Source organism: Hordeum vulgare, chromosome 6H (assembly GCF_904849725.1).
Source record: "Hordeum vulgare subsp. vulgare chromosome 6H, MorexV3_pseudomolecules_assembly, whole genome shotgun sequence".
In the NCBI taxonomy this organism is placed as follows: Eukaryota; Viridiplantae; Streptophyta; class Magnoliopsida; order Poales; family Poaceae; genus Hordeum; species Hordeum vulgare.
In genome coordinates, this window is record NC_058523.1 from 317,979,301 (window position 1) to 317,994,943 (window position 15,643).

Below are 15,643 nucleotides of genomic sequence, written 5' to 3' on the forward strand. Positions count from 1 at the left end.
ATTTTCCAAGATCGATCTCCGATCGGGATACTACCAATTGAAGATCCGAGCCGAAGATATACCCAAGACTGCATTCGTGATCCGGTACGATCTATATGAATGCACGATCATGCCCTTCGGTTTGACAAATGCCCCAGCCTACTTCATGTACCTCATGAACAAGGTCTTCATGGAATATTTGGACAAGTTTGTCGTCGTGTTCATCGATGACATACTAATCTTCTCCAAGTCCAAAGAAGAGCATGAGCAACACCTGAGGCTAGTTCTGGGAAAGCTTCGAGAGCACCAACTTTATGCAAATTCAGCAAGTGTCAGTTCTGGCTGAACGAAGTTGGATTTCTGGGTCGTACCCTGACGGCACGCGGTTTGGCCGTAGATCAGTCCAAGATTACTACAGTGACCAACTGGGAATCACCCAAGGACGTGAAGGATGTCAGGAGTTTCCTCGGGCTCGCGGGATACTACCGCAAGTTTGTTGAAGGATTCTCCAGCATCGCTCAACCTATGACTCAGCTCTTGAAGAAAGGCCGGAAGTTCGAGTGGACACCGGCGTGTGAAGCAAGCTTCCAGGAGTTGAAGAAGAGGCTAACTACCGCCCCGGTATTGGCTACTCCGGACATCAACAAGGAATTCGTGATATATTGTGATGCCTCGGGAACCGGGCTTGGTGGAGTCCTGATGCAAGATGGCAGGGTCGTGGCGTACTTGTCACGGCAACTGCGACCGCATGAGGAGAACTACGCCACCCATGATCTCGAGCTAGCAGCTGTAGTGCATACTCTGAAGACGTGGCGACATTACCTTCTGGGAAAGAGATGCGAGATATATACAAACCACAAGAGTCTGAAATATATCTTCACCCAGAGGGAGCTGAATATGAGACAGCGGAGATGGCTTGAGTTAATCAAGAATTACGACCTCAGCATTCAGTACCATCCCGGCAAGGCGAACGTGGTAGCCGATGCCTTGAGCCGGAAGGCAGGCTCCTTGAACGTCACGCTCAAGGAAAGGTTACCTGCCTTGTGTGAAGAGATGGAGGGCTTAGGACTTGAGATAGTCGAACCAGGGTACCTGGCCAACCTCGAAGTCAAGCCTACTCTGGCAGACGACATCAAGAAGGCCGAGAAGGGGCACAAGAGTATCGAAGGCCTCAAGAGAAAGGTGCAAGAAGGCAAAGCCCCAGGATTCTCAATTGATCAGCAAGGAGTACTGTGGTACGGAAGCACTTATGCGTACCCAACAAGGCCGAACTTAAGGACTTGATCCTGCAAGAGGCACATGACACACCGTACTCTATCCATCCAGGTGGTACCAAGATGTACCAAGACATCCGAGAACGATTCTGGTGGCATGGCATGAATAGGGAAATTGACTCCTATGTCGCTAAATGCGATGTATGTCAGCGATTCAAGGCTGAACACCAGCGACCCGCTGGATTACTACAACCTCTTCAAGTGCCGGAATGGAAGTGGGATATAGTCGGCATGGACTTCATCACCGGGTTGCCCCGGTCGAATAAGGGACATAACTCCATTTGGGTCATAGTTGATCATTTGACCAAGGTGGCCCATTTCATCCCCGTTAACACCACTTACGATGGCAGCCAGCTAGCCAGTCTGTACATTCGTCGAGTGGTGAGTCTCCATGGAGTTCCCAAAGAGATCGTGTCCGACCGCGGCACGCAGTTCACCTCAAGATTCTCGAAGAAGTTTCAAGAAGCTCTCGGAACCAAACTCTCCTTCAGTACGGCTTTCCACCCGCAAACGGGCGGACAGACCGAGAGGGTAAACCAGATACTTGAGGACATGCTCCACGCTTGTGGTTTGGCCCATGGTGCCAAGTGGGAAGACTGCCTACCCTTTGCTGAGTTCTCTTACAACAACAGCTACCGGTCCAGTCTTCAGATGGCCCCATCCAAAGCATTATATGGGCGGAAATGCCGCACCCCGCTCAATTGGTCCGAAACCGGTGAAGGGCTAGTTTTCGGACCAGAAGCACTACAGGAAGCAGGGGACAAGGTTCAGCTTGTCCGAGAGAACTTGGAGGCACCTAAGTCAAGGCAGAATAGCTATGCGGACCCTCGTCGCAGAAACGTGGAGTTTGTTCCCGGAGACCAGGTGTACTTGCGAGTCACGCCTCTCAAGGGGACCAAGCGTTTCCACGTCAAGGGGAAGCTAGCTCCAAGGTTCATTGGACCCTTCAAGTAGCTTATCAGTTGGAGCTACCTCCTGAACATTCGGGTGTGCACAACGTGTTCCACGTGTCACAGCTCCGGAAGTGTTTGCAAGTGCCGAACCGTCCCGATTTTACAAGGACATTGATCACCAAGCTATTGACCTTCAACCGGACCTTACCTACCGCGAGAGAGCGATCCGCATTTTGGATGAAGCCGAGCGTTGCACCAGAAGCCGCACCATCAAGTTTTTCAAGGTTCAGTGGAGCAACCATACCGAAGTAGAAGCCACATGGGAGCGTGAAGACTATCTCCGATTAGAATTTCCCGAGCTGTTTAACGCTTAGCTTAGGAATCTCGGGGACGAGATTCTTGTAAGGGGGATAGGTCTGTCACACCCTGTTTTTCACCCCAAGTTTTGTGTGTTGCAAAAATCAGAGCTTGTTAAAACTTTTTCAAATAATGTTTTCAGTGCAATGTCAGCCCTTGTTTGAGTGTATGCTTGCTTGTTTGATGACTCAAACCCATGAGAAACTTATTATTTTGCTCTCTTCAAAACCCCTTTTTCCTTTATATCAAGATCACCTTCATCATGTTGGGATACACTACTAGCTCATGAAGCCAAGTGGAACTTCCAACCAAAGTTAGTGATCTGATCCAAATATTATCTTCATTCATTAAAAACATTAATTGGTGATTTAAAATATTATTTTCCTATTTTATATCTATGTCTATTTCTAAGGCCACTAATGATATTCCCACAAGGAAAATTACTTTCCTGCCTTAGAAAATTCTGAGTAAATTCATGGAAGCTCAGAAGGACATATATTTTCCATATATAAGATTTTGAACCCTATTTTATATTAATATTATTTGAGTAAAACCCTGAAAACCATTTCTGTTTGTTTTAGCTTTTTGAGATGTTTCCAAAGGAAATTATCTCAGTAAATTCCCATAAAATTACGGGAGCCCTCCCAAACCGTATTAGGTGATCACCTAAAATCTCACCTAGATCCAAGGTGGGGAAGTGCACTTATAGAGCCCAAAACCCTCTCTGTCCAGAGAAGAGTTGGAACAACTCTACATTGCAAAGTTTCTCCAATGGAGCTGAAACTTTGCAGAGGTGTTTAACACCCCAAGTGAGGACTCCACACCAAAGATGGGGTTTGTGAGACTCTGTTTGGCCACACTTCCTTTGTAAAGGACAGTTCTGGTCATTTTGAGAAATTTTCAAGTTTGCAAAGCCAAACTTGTTCAATGGAGCTCAGATTTGGTGGAACCCCATGTTTTTACACCAAGACCAAACCTGTTAAGTTTCATTTACAGTGGTGGAGTGGAAGCACCCCAAGTCACTGTCGAACACCTACTGACAGGAAGGTAAAAACCCTCCTAGCCACTGTTTTACCCAATGTCAAGGCCCCAAACTTGGTGGGTTAGAGTACCAGAACACCCTGAACACCCAGTCAATCAGCCCCTCTCCAACTCCAAGCACAAGTGACAAGAATTCCAATTTGAGCTGCAGGGAAGTACTGGAAACACTAGTGTTCCTTGCTCCCTTGACCAGCTCGAGCTCCCACTAAACCACAACGGCTAGGAACACTCCCAGCAACACTCAGGACATGGAGGACACGTCCCAAGTGCCCTAGAGCGAGCCAGCATGCCGTGGCATGCCAGAACTGCGCTCTAGGCGCGCTGCAGAGAGCCACCCGCAAGGGGCCGACGCTCCGGCCGGTCCCAGCCTCCCCAATTATGTCCAAGCACTCCCCCGATAACCATTCAGTGCAAAGCTACCCCAGGGACCCTCTCCCCCTCGTGCAAGATCTCAGGCGACCCGTGCCCGTGCGCTCGATGCGGCCGAGCATGCACGGTTGTTGCAGCTCGTCCCCACCCACTTTCCCTCTGCGGCCGTTGCACCAGGAGGCCCTAAACCACGTCATGAACCCGTGGTTTCGCGGCCAGTACCTCACTGTGCTTGCACGCGTGCCACGGTGAGTCACCGGCGCGCCCGAGTCGGGTCACCGTCGTTGGCCTATAAATAGGTCCCCCCGACACTCCAGCACCCTCCAAGCAGCTTCAGCACAACCTGTAGACACTCCCTAGCCTCCCAATCGAGCTCGTAGAGCGCTGGTGCTCGAGATTGACCGAGGCCCCTCCGCCTCGGAGCGCCGGTCGGACTTCGGCTACACATCGGCTCCTGCGCTGCCCGACCTCTCATTACACTCCCCTTGACACCAGGAACGTTTCCCCTAATCTCCCAAGCGAATCCATACCCCTAGCCCCTAGTTCAACACCAACCCGAAACCCTTCCGCCATGAGCACCTCGTCGCCGGCGACCCAGACCACCTCCGGTGTTGTCCCGACCACGAGCAGGTAGGCGGAGGCACAAGGAACCCGTTCCCATTCCTAGCTTGGCCTGAGGACAACGGCAGCCTCGCCGGCGTCCATCTCCACCTCTCTGGCTGGAGGTAGGAGAAGGACCCGACAGGTGGAGCCCACCTCTCGGTGTCCTGGGGCAGCCAGCGCGCGCAGCCGCTCACGCTGATCCCATGGGCCCGCAGGTCAGGTTTGAACCTGGCCCGCGCTGGCGTGGTGTCCAGGCCTGCTTGCTGGGCCGACTGGATCCAACCCCCCGTGGCCTTTTTCTTTTGTTTTAATCCAGCAAACTAAATGGTTTTTATAAAAAGATTTAGCAAGTAGAAAAATATAATTCTTCCACCAGTAATTTTCTAAAAATGAGTAGTATTCGATTCTGTAATAGTTGACATTTATCAAAAACAGAAACTATTTTGGTATAATAAAATGATATTAAAAAGCACTTGTTTGCTTTTGTTTGCTTTTAAATAAATATGCTTAGCTAATAAACCAATAGGAAACATTTTTCAAAATAATATCCTGAATTTATTCAAGCCTTGCAACATTTTTAAAAGCACTTTCTGATATGTTTTAGTGAGAGCTAGTATTTATTTATTCCTTTCTCGACGGTAGAGTTACCGAGTGACGGAGGATCCGGAGCGGAATACCTCGAAGACCACGGATACCTAGTTGACCAAGGCAAGCAGCCCTTTTGCCATGACTTAAGTATATAAAATGATGCATGCTAGAATAGCAAGTATTTTTCCGTTGCATGTGATCCCGATGCCGGTTCATCATTGATGTGATGGTACCGAAGGCTTCTTCGAAGCACTTGCATTGATAATATTCACATGGCTCCTCGGAGCACAAACATGATGAGCTGACCCTACCATCTACGAGGATCATGCTACTGTCATGTTGACTAGTAGAGTAAGATCACTACATTGAGCTTGACCCTATCCCGTGAGGGTCATGATATTATCATGTTGACAAGTAATGTTAAGGCATATTATCTCAAGCATAATGTTGAGTTAAATAAAGAGTTTATGAAAACCCCGTCGGGTGCCACTAATGCCCGAGGGTGATGATGAGTTGGTGATCACTTTTGGTGAAGTGATGCACCGGTGATTTTGGTGTGAGTATGGCTTCGGAAATGGATTAGATTTATGATGTGTCGACCGTCCCAACCTTACCAGTACGACCACGATACCCCTTTATGGGACGGGGCTTTGTTGATTACTCTGGTCGGTACTAGCAAAGAGCCACATTACTAGTGGCGGGAGTGATCGGTGTCACTCTCGTGATGGGGTCGTGCTAGGTAGGATGACTATGCCATTATTATGAGTTCCATACACACCGTTGGTCCCTGCATGGTTGTTACAGTCCAGAGTCGGTGCTCGTAAGACGTACAACATGTGGGCTGGGTACCAATCGAGTGGACCTCTTTGTCTAGTATCGTCAGGGGAAAGATGATGATCGGGTACTTACCTCGGGTATATGTGATATACCACGAGTCGTGGATGACACGAAAGTTTCCCGTTGCTCGTGGGTCCAGCGTACTACCTCTGCAGAGTGTAAACTATTCGAATAGCCGTGTCCACGGTCAAGGACAGTTGGGTGGTGCTGCTTAAACTACGTCCAGAGTTTACGCATGAACCAAGTGTGTGCGTGGTGTTAAAAAGGTGTTGTTATGATAATCACAATAATATGATTAAGTTCGGTGACTTGACATATAGGGTAAACCCGGATGGTTTGGCCCTCATTAATTCATTGAGGTTATGACAAGTCCGATGACTTGGCATATAGGGTGAACCCGGTGTGTTCAACCCTTGTCAGATATGTTGATATCAGTAACCTGTTCTTCAAAAGTAATTCTTTAACTTGTTGCACATACTTGATCATACCACGACATTGCATTCCACTAAAGATAACTGTTACTGTTATTCCTTACCATATACATATCATGGGCTGTTTGCGAGTACATTCAAAGTACTCATTGGCTTGCCACTGGTTATGTTATTGACCAGACATGGAAGGACCGAAGTTTGGCGATGAGTACACCATCGGAGACGGACCTGCGATCTAGGACGCTTCCAAGTCAGAATGCCTGTCAGTGTAGGCTTGATGGCATGGGCACCGCTTAGCCCTTACGAGTTTCCGCTACTCGATGTATCCGTTTAATTTGGCTTTAGGCCTTGCTCTTAAACCCGACCTTCTGGTCATTGATGTAATAATTCGGTACTTGGATGTAAGACTCTATTATTCAGTATCTGTGTTCAGTGAACATTGATCCTTGGGGTCACTGGGCACGGCGAACTCGACTTGCTAGTTGGGGCCCCACATCATGCATCCATTCATCCATGCCGATTGTGTTTGTTTCTTTGTGATCATATGTGGTTTGTGATGACATGAGTTGTCGTGCGATGTGGTGGTGTGATGTTGGATGTGTGAAATGATGTGGATGTAGTTTGAGAATAGGAGTAACCATGTTGGTTTGCACTAGGGTTTCAAAAGCCTCCCTTTCTCTATTTATCTCAAGCCAATATTTACTTGTTCCATTCCTACTTCAAAAATTCCCATGTTTTAGAATGTTTTGTGGTGCTTGTGAGGTTATGAATTTGCTGTTTTGAAAATAAGTTTAAAGGTGCAAATATTCACAAAACGGATCCAATAAATTCTTTTTTCTAAATATTTAACTTCTCCAAATATTTCTTTTTCAATTTATTTAAATAGGTCATAATTCCTTATGACCAGGGGCATTTTTGTTTTGTTTTTAGTCTTAACAGATTTTGCTTTGCTTTATTTTCTTTCTCTGGTAATTTTGTAATTGGAAAACCCCGGGGGTTTTACTTTCTGCTATCTGGCGCCAACAAGTGGGCCTCCTCCCACTAGCTGGCCCAGCTCCCCTCGCGCGTGGCTTACTCCTGTAGACGCCGTTTCCCCTGTCTCCTTCCTCCGTCAGGCTTCTTCAGAGAGACAGAGGCAGAGCGACGGCAGCAGACGCCGTTACGGACGTCGAGGCGCGTCCCTCGCCTCCTCCTCCTTATAAGTTCCCCCCTTGGTGTTCGTGTAGCCTAGGGTTCCTCCCCTTGCGCCGCCACCTCTCTCCCATCACCTTCTCCGTCTCTACATAGACAACAGGTAAGGGGATCGAGCTCCTCCGCCATGGCCGCGAGCTGAGGAGGTCCTCGCCGTCGCGCTCGGACACCTGCGGCCTCTCCAACACCCCGGCGAGCATGCGGGATCTTCCAGCAGCCCATTCCCGTAGCTACTTCGACGAGATCAACCGTACTACAACTACCTCGACGACGGCGGCCTTCCTCCCCGACGATCTCCCCCGAGCGGCTCCTTCCCCTTCTTCCTCTACTTCCTCTCCGGCCGACGCGACCACCTCGTCCAGTAGGTGAGGTAGAACCTTCCCCTATGTTCCCTGTAACCATATCTAGTGCTAGGAGCCGTAGCCTCATCGTGTTTCCCCTTCTGTCGCTGGCGCCGCCGCGCAATGAGGAGTCGTTGCTGTAGGCCCTCTCGAGTAGCGCTAGATAGTGAAATGGAACCGTGGGAACTCCTATTCCCTTCCATCGATGAGCCGTTGGCTGATTTCGCATGTAACGCCGACGAGCACCTTCCCCTGTTCCGGCCACCGTCGGACAGAGGAGATGCATGAGGGGGTTGCTCAAGGGGGTTAAATCTCCTCCTGTGTTAAGTATTGATGCAGTAGCAGAGTGGTAGTGGTCTTTTGGTGCCGTGGCTAGTCCTGGGTTCGAATCCCCTCGGCGCACCTTTTGGTTTTTGTGGATTTAATTGGCACAGTAGCTGCAGGGGCTACTTACCTTGTTTGCATCCTTTGCAGTGTCGAGCAAGTGGCATATAGCAAAGTGGTGCTAGTTGTTGTTGTTTCTGTGGCTGATCCAAGGGGTCTTGGGTTCGAGACCTACCCCATTCTTTTATTTTTTTGTTGCATTTGTTTTATGTTTTTACATTGTATGCTTGCATAGATGTATGTGGTGTGCTAGATCTTCATGTGGGGTATTTTTTTGCCCCCAAGCAGCAGGTTGACCATGTTCTTGATGCTAGAGTGCATGTGTAGATATATCATGTGTAGGAATGCATGTAAAGGAGTGAGTGCATGTATATATGTGAGCTAGATTATATGTTATGTGGTGTAGTGTAGTGATGAGGTGGTGGTAACCCTTGTGCATAGGTGATGTGCTTGTGCCCTATGATGTACAAGTGTGTGAGTGTGTGTGTGTATGTGTTGGTTCACCCCCTCCAAACATGCTTTGTGGTGTATTAGTAGTGGCTCTAATGTGTGTATATGATGTTGTGTGTGCTTGTGTGTGTGTGTTTCACACATTCCCAAGGCATGATGTGCCTTGAAGAGAACTTGTGCAAGCTTATATGTGTAGGTGCAGGAATGCATTTGTGAGTGTAAGCTAGAGTGTGTGTGTTATTAGCATGTGTAGGTGCTTGCTTATGTGGTGCTTGATGTATGTGTGTGTGTGGTGGTGTGCTAAGGTACATGAACATAAGGTTCACCCCTTATGTGCACCATTGGACTTGTGAGAGTGTGCATATGCATGTGTAGGTAATGTTCCAGTGAGAATCACATGTCATGTTGCACTATTCACTTTATGTGACTCCATGAAGTTTTTCTTTTCAAGTTTGTGCCCAATTGTTCTATGCAAGTGCCTATGTATTATATATGTTTTTGGGGTAGAATCATCCAAAGAATCAATTGATGAAATCAGTTTTGCCTTTGGAACACTTTCTGGCAATGTCATATTTCAGTTTTGTTCCATGTTTAGAGCTTGGTTCCATGTGATGTGATGAGCCCAAGAGGTTGATTCTTTGTTGTGGAAGTAGAGGATGAACCCCTCTACCACATGTAGGTTTTGTTTCATGTTCAGGAGTTCATATGTGCAAGTTGTGCGTAGTCAAAGTAGGCATGTGGCTGAAATCCCAGTTTAGTGAAAATCTGTGATTTTCACGAAGTCTGAGAATCTGCTTATATTTTCTTCTCCTGTTGTTGTGCTTGCAGAAGTCCATGTGTTTGGAATCAGCCCTTGCTAGCAACTAGAAAGTTGTAGCTTTTGTGTTTTTCTAGATCTCTGTCAATTTTCATTCCATTTGGAGTCATGTAGATATTGTTTTGGGTGCTTTCAAAATGCTTCAGAGCATAAACAACTAGTGAGAATCTGGAATCTTCACAAAGTCCCAGAAAACTGATATTTTTGTCCAAGTTAGCAGCTGTGTAACTTCCTGTGTGTAACTCCTTTGAATTAGCTTTTTGCTCAGGCTTGTAGTAATCTTGGATAGCTTCTGCCACATATCCTATTTGGCATATTTGGGTGACTGTAGGTGCTTTGCATGCAGCTCTCAAACTGCTATGATACTGTTTATGGCAGATTGTATAGTTTTGATGTTTTGATGCTTGTGAGTGCATAGTTGATGGTGTGGTGATATTACTTGCACCACCCCATCCATTCTTGTTTGTTTTATGTCTTGGCAACCTGGGAATACCACAGATATGCCATTGGAGTGTGTGGTGATGGATTTGACACGTAGGACTCTATTTTCTTGTTTCGTTGTTTCCGGTTGAACCGTAGCTCCGTTTGTAACGTTCTTTCTATGTTTTTGCATCGTTTTCGCGTGATGCATCTGTTCATGTCATTCTCATGCAGGTCAAGATAGCTTAGAGTGCAGTTCTGTCCAGAAACTTGTATTTGCTTCTCATGCTTGTGCTGGTGACTAGAATAGAGATGCATGTTCATATTCATCTCATGCATCATGTGCTTGTTGCATCTTGATGTGCTGTTGTTCATTGGATGCTATTTTTATGTTGGGTAGCACCGAGATCGTAGAACGAGTACGTGGATCCGGGAGAGTACGTGCAGGACGAACAAGAACAGTTCCAAGCTGAGGACATCACAGGCAAGATGATATGACCTTGATCCCATCTCTAGACTTGTTATGCTAGATTCACGTTTCCTTCGTCATATGCTCGCTGCCTACCACTGAAATTAGTGCACCTATATATTTGGTAAATAACGGAAGGCCTAGCCTTTTGCCGGGTGCTTTGTTCAGTTATTGCTGCCATAGTTACCGGCTACCGGTGTTTGATTCCATAACGGAACCCTCCTAACACGTTGAGGTTGTTATGGGAGACCCCTTGATAAATCTTGTAGTGTTAAGACTTGTCCGGCAGGACCCAAAATTGGTGTTAATTTGCTAATCACTTAATAATAATCTGCATAGGGAATGGCCTCCTCGAGGAATTTAATCAACAACCCAGGCCAGTGCTCCTCATGAGTGTTGGTCCCAACTAGAGCACCGTGCGGGGCCATCTCGGGGCAAGTCGGGAGATTTCTCTGGCCATTGTACGCTTCGCTTATCCGGTGTGTCCTGAGACTGAGATACGCGGCTCTTATCAGGGTCTTTGACACGCCGGGAAGTCCTGCTAGTCTTGGCTTACCTTAGCGATATATCTTGCGTATAGGAATCTCGGTGAAGCTTTGGTTCTCCCCAGAGTTGAGGTTTTCCTCTAAGGAACCCGACAAGATAACGAGATTCGTGATAGAGGATTACTTTGCGGCCCGTGACCGTTTGTGATGGACTAGTTGGAGCACCCCTACAGGGTTTAATCTTTCGGAAAGCCATGCCCGCGGTTATTTGGCAACTTGGAATATTTGTTAACATCCGGTTATAGATAACTTGAACATAATCTAATAAAATTGCCAACTGTGTGCGTAACTGTTACCGTCCCCTTCGAAGATCTCTCTTCGATCGGGAACACGGTGGGGTTATGATTGACGTAAGTAGGTGTTCAGGATCACTTAGTGATCAGCTAATCATCGATCGCTAGTATAGACCACCTTCAATATATGTTCTACGTAAGTTAGCCACCATATATGCTTAGGACGCTGCAACCTAAATACTCCACCTTCCTTACCTAATAACTTGACTAGTTCTGGCATCGAGGTCATAGATTGTTGAGTCCCCGTGGCTCACAGATACTTCAACACACCAACAGGTACAGGTACCCCCGAGACAGCTGATCCCGATGACACGCAGCTTGCGTGGCAGTACGATGAGGAGAACGACCGCCTGTACGTGAACTATCTAGAATACTGAGGCGTGGTCGTGATCTTGGGCAAGCATGCAGGGTAGCATAGCCATTTCTCATGTTTTGTAGTCCTTAGCGGAACTACCTTGTTTGAATGCGTGATGTAAACTCTCATATTATTTATGATATGGCAGTTGAATCCCTTATTGTCATTCTATTATTATGTATGTGCTATGTTACCGTGCTTGCGAAACGCTTAGATGCGCTTCTTTCCTCTTTGGGGCCTCATTCCACCTAAACCGGAAAGGACCGCATCTTAGTCGTTACAAGTTGGTAATCAGAGCCATACGACCATATGAGCCTTTGTGTGATCGTACTTGCCCAAGTCGAGTCTAGTAAAATGTTTTGAGTCTTAGTTATATCGGAGAGTAGGATTCTTTATTCTCCTCTTCGATGCTCTAGTGAGGTTCCTGACTTAGGAAATCTTAATTCTACTCCTTTTCTCGCTCAGAATTTTTTTAGGATCACGTGGGTATTTGTGAAATCTATATGATTTCGATGTGACGGAGTTCTGTCTTGGTGCCTCCTGTCTGCCTTCATTTCTGCCATCATTCAGATTTCTGAGTATCTCAGAACGAACGATGTTCGTAATTGCTTCAATACTTGTAGTGGCGAGATAACCCCGATGTCCCGAGTACTGGTGCAGATTGTTCGGGAGTACTGCCATATTTGTATCGTTGTGATCACGAGGGTCTGTTGTAGATGAAGGTCCGAGATTCTGGTTATGTGTTGACGGATGTGATACATTGGACGGGTTAGTATAGGAGTTGTGTGAATATTACTCCTTGTATCCGTGTACCAGATTGCATGACCAGATATTTCAGGAATTCATAGGTGGGATTTCAAGTAGTAACTTATAGGACAATCTTCCTACAGATGCATGATGTGAGGTTGGGATTCGATATTCAGTGGGTGTGTTTTTTCACTTTCTTCTTACAGCGGTTCTCGTTGTGTCTTAACGAGTCCATGTAGCTCGCTATGACTCGGGGATTGCTATCCCACAGACAACAGCGCATGAAATTGACACGTTGACACAGGCTGGGCTTGCGTTGGTTTTTCCCTTGAAGAGGAAAGGGTGATGCAGCACACGAGCAGTAAGTATTTCCCTCAGTTTGAGAACCAAGGTATCGATCCAGAAGGAGGGTCTCGTCAAGTCCAGAATACCTGCGCAAACACAAACAAGCTTGCACCCAACACTTCAAAGGGGTTGTCAATCCCTTCGAGATTGTTGGCAAAGTGAGGTCTGAAGCCGGAAAGTGCAACGAAGTAAAAAGTGTAAGGCTAAAAATATGGTGTGGAGTAGACCCTGGGGGCCATAGTGTTCACTAGAGGCTTCTCTCAAAATAGCAAGTGTTACGGTGGGTGAACAAATTACTGCCGAGCAATTGATAGAACTGCGCAAAGTCATGACGATATCTAAGGCAATGATCATACATATAGGCATCACGTCCGAGACAAGTTGACCGATACTTTCTGCATCTACTACTATTACTCCATACATCGACCGCTATCCAGTATGCATCTAGTGTATTGAGTTCATGAAGAATAGAGTAACGCTTTAAGCAAGATGACATGATGTATAGGGATAATCTCAAACTAATGATGAAAACCCCATCTTTTTACCCTTGATGGCAACAACACGATGCGTGCCTCGCTACCCCTTCTGTCACTGGGTGAGGTTAACACACGGTATGAACCCAAAACCAAGCACTTCGCTCGTTGCAAGAATCATAGATCTAGTTAGCCAGACAAAACCCACAACTCGAAGAGAATTACAAGGATATGAAATCATGCATAAGAGAGATCAGAAGAAACTCAAATAAGATTCACAGATAATCTGATCATAAATCCACAATTCATCGGATCTCGATAGACACACCGCAAAATAAGATTACATCGGATAGATCTCCATGAAGATCATGGAGAACTTTGTATTGAAGATCCAAGAGAGAGAAGAAGCCATCTAGTTACTAACTATGGACCCGTAGGTCTATGGTGAACTACTCACGCATCATCTGAGAGGTCATGGTGTTGATGGAGAAGCCCTCCGTGTCCGAATCCCCCCTCCGGTAGGGCACCAGAACGTGCCCCAGATGGGATCTTGCACAGACAGAAGCTTGCGGCGGCGGAAAAGTACTTTCGATGATCTCCTTATTTTTTTCTGGAATTCATGGGAATATATAGGCGAAAGACCTAGGGCAAAGGGCGTCCATGGGGCCCACAAGCCTGGATGGCGCGGCCTCCCCCTGGCCACGGGGTGGGGGCTTGTGGGGCCCCTGAGGCTCCCCTGCCTTGGCTCCCAAGCTTCCCGATCTTCTTCCGTTCCAGAAATAATATTTTCGAGGATTTTCTTCCGTTTGGACTCCGTTTCAAAATCTCCTCTAAAAGGGGTCAAAAACATGGAAAAACACGAACGTGCACTTGGCACTGAGTTAATAAGTTAGTCCCAAAAAATATATAAAAGGCATTCAAAACATCCAAAGTTTGACAAGATAATAGCATGAAACCATAAAAAATTATAGATATGTTGGAGACGTATCAAGCATCCCCAAGCTTAACTCCTGCTCGTCCTCGAGTAGGGAAGTGATAAATAATGAATTTTTGATGTGGAATGCTACCTAGCATAGTTGTCCTTTGCAACTTCTTTCACGTGACATGAATGTTCAGATCCGTAAGATTCAAAACAATAGTTTGCTATTGACATGAAAACAGTAATACTTCAAGCAAACTAGCAAAGTAATCATGAACTTTCAAAATAACAAGGCCAAAGAAAGTTATCCCTACAAAATCATATAGTCTGGCTATGCTCCATCATCCTCACACAACTAATGTAAATCATGCACAACCCTGGAATTGGCCAAGTAATTGTTTTTGCAATCTTACTTTCTCAAACTTTTTATAACTATCACGCAATACATGAGCGCGAGCCATGGATATAGCACTATAGGTGGAATAGAGTGTGGTGGTGGTTGTGAGACAAAAAGGAGGAGATGGTCACACTGACTCGGCGTATCAATAGGCTATGGAGATGCCCATTAATAGATATCAATGTGAATGAGTAGGGATTGCCATACAAAGGATCCACTAGAGCTATAAGTATGTGAAAGCTCAAAAGGAAAACTAGTGGGTGTGCATCCAACTTGCTTGCTCACGAAGGCCTAGGGCAATTTTGAGGAAGCCGATCATTGGAATATACAAGCCAAGTTATAAAACGAAGATTCCCACTAGTATATGGTAGTGACAAAGCAACAAGCTCTCAATCATGAAGAACATGGTGCTAACATGAAGCACAAGTTTGGAAAAAGATAGTAGCGTTGTCCCTTCTCTCTTTTTCTCTCTCTTCTTTTTTTTCATTTGGGCTCTTAGGCCTCTCTTTTTTATCTCCCTTTTTTTGTTTGTTTTTGGGCTCTTTGGCCTCCTTTTATTTTTATTTCCTCACATGGGACAATGCTCTAATAATGATGAGCATCACACTTTTATTTACTCACAGCTCAAAGATCACAATGATGATGACTCCATAGGAAATGCCTCCGGCAGTGTACCGGGATGTGCAACGATCTAGCATGGCTTATGACGCTGAGACATCTCGCTAGCTATCTTACGATCATGCAATGGCAATATGAGAGTGATGGCACAAGTCATGAGACGGAATAGTGGGAGTTGCATGGAAATATATCTCGGAATGGCTATGTAAATGCCATAGTAGGTAGATATGGTGGCTGTTTTGAGGAAGGAATTTGGTGGGTTTGTGCACCGACGAGAATTGTGCGGCACTATAGAGGCTAGAAATGTTGGAAGGTGAAAGTGCATATATACCATGGGCTCACATTAGTCATGAAGAACTCACATACTTATTGCGAAAGTTTTTATTAGTAATCGAAACAAAGTGCTAAACGCATACTCTGAGGGGAAGGGTTGGTAGGTGTAAACCATCGCACGATCCCGACCTCAACACAAAGGATGACAATCAATAGATCAATTATGCTCTGACT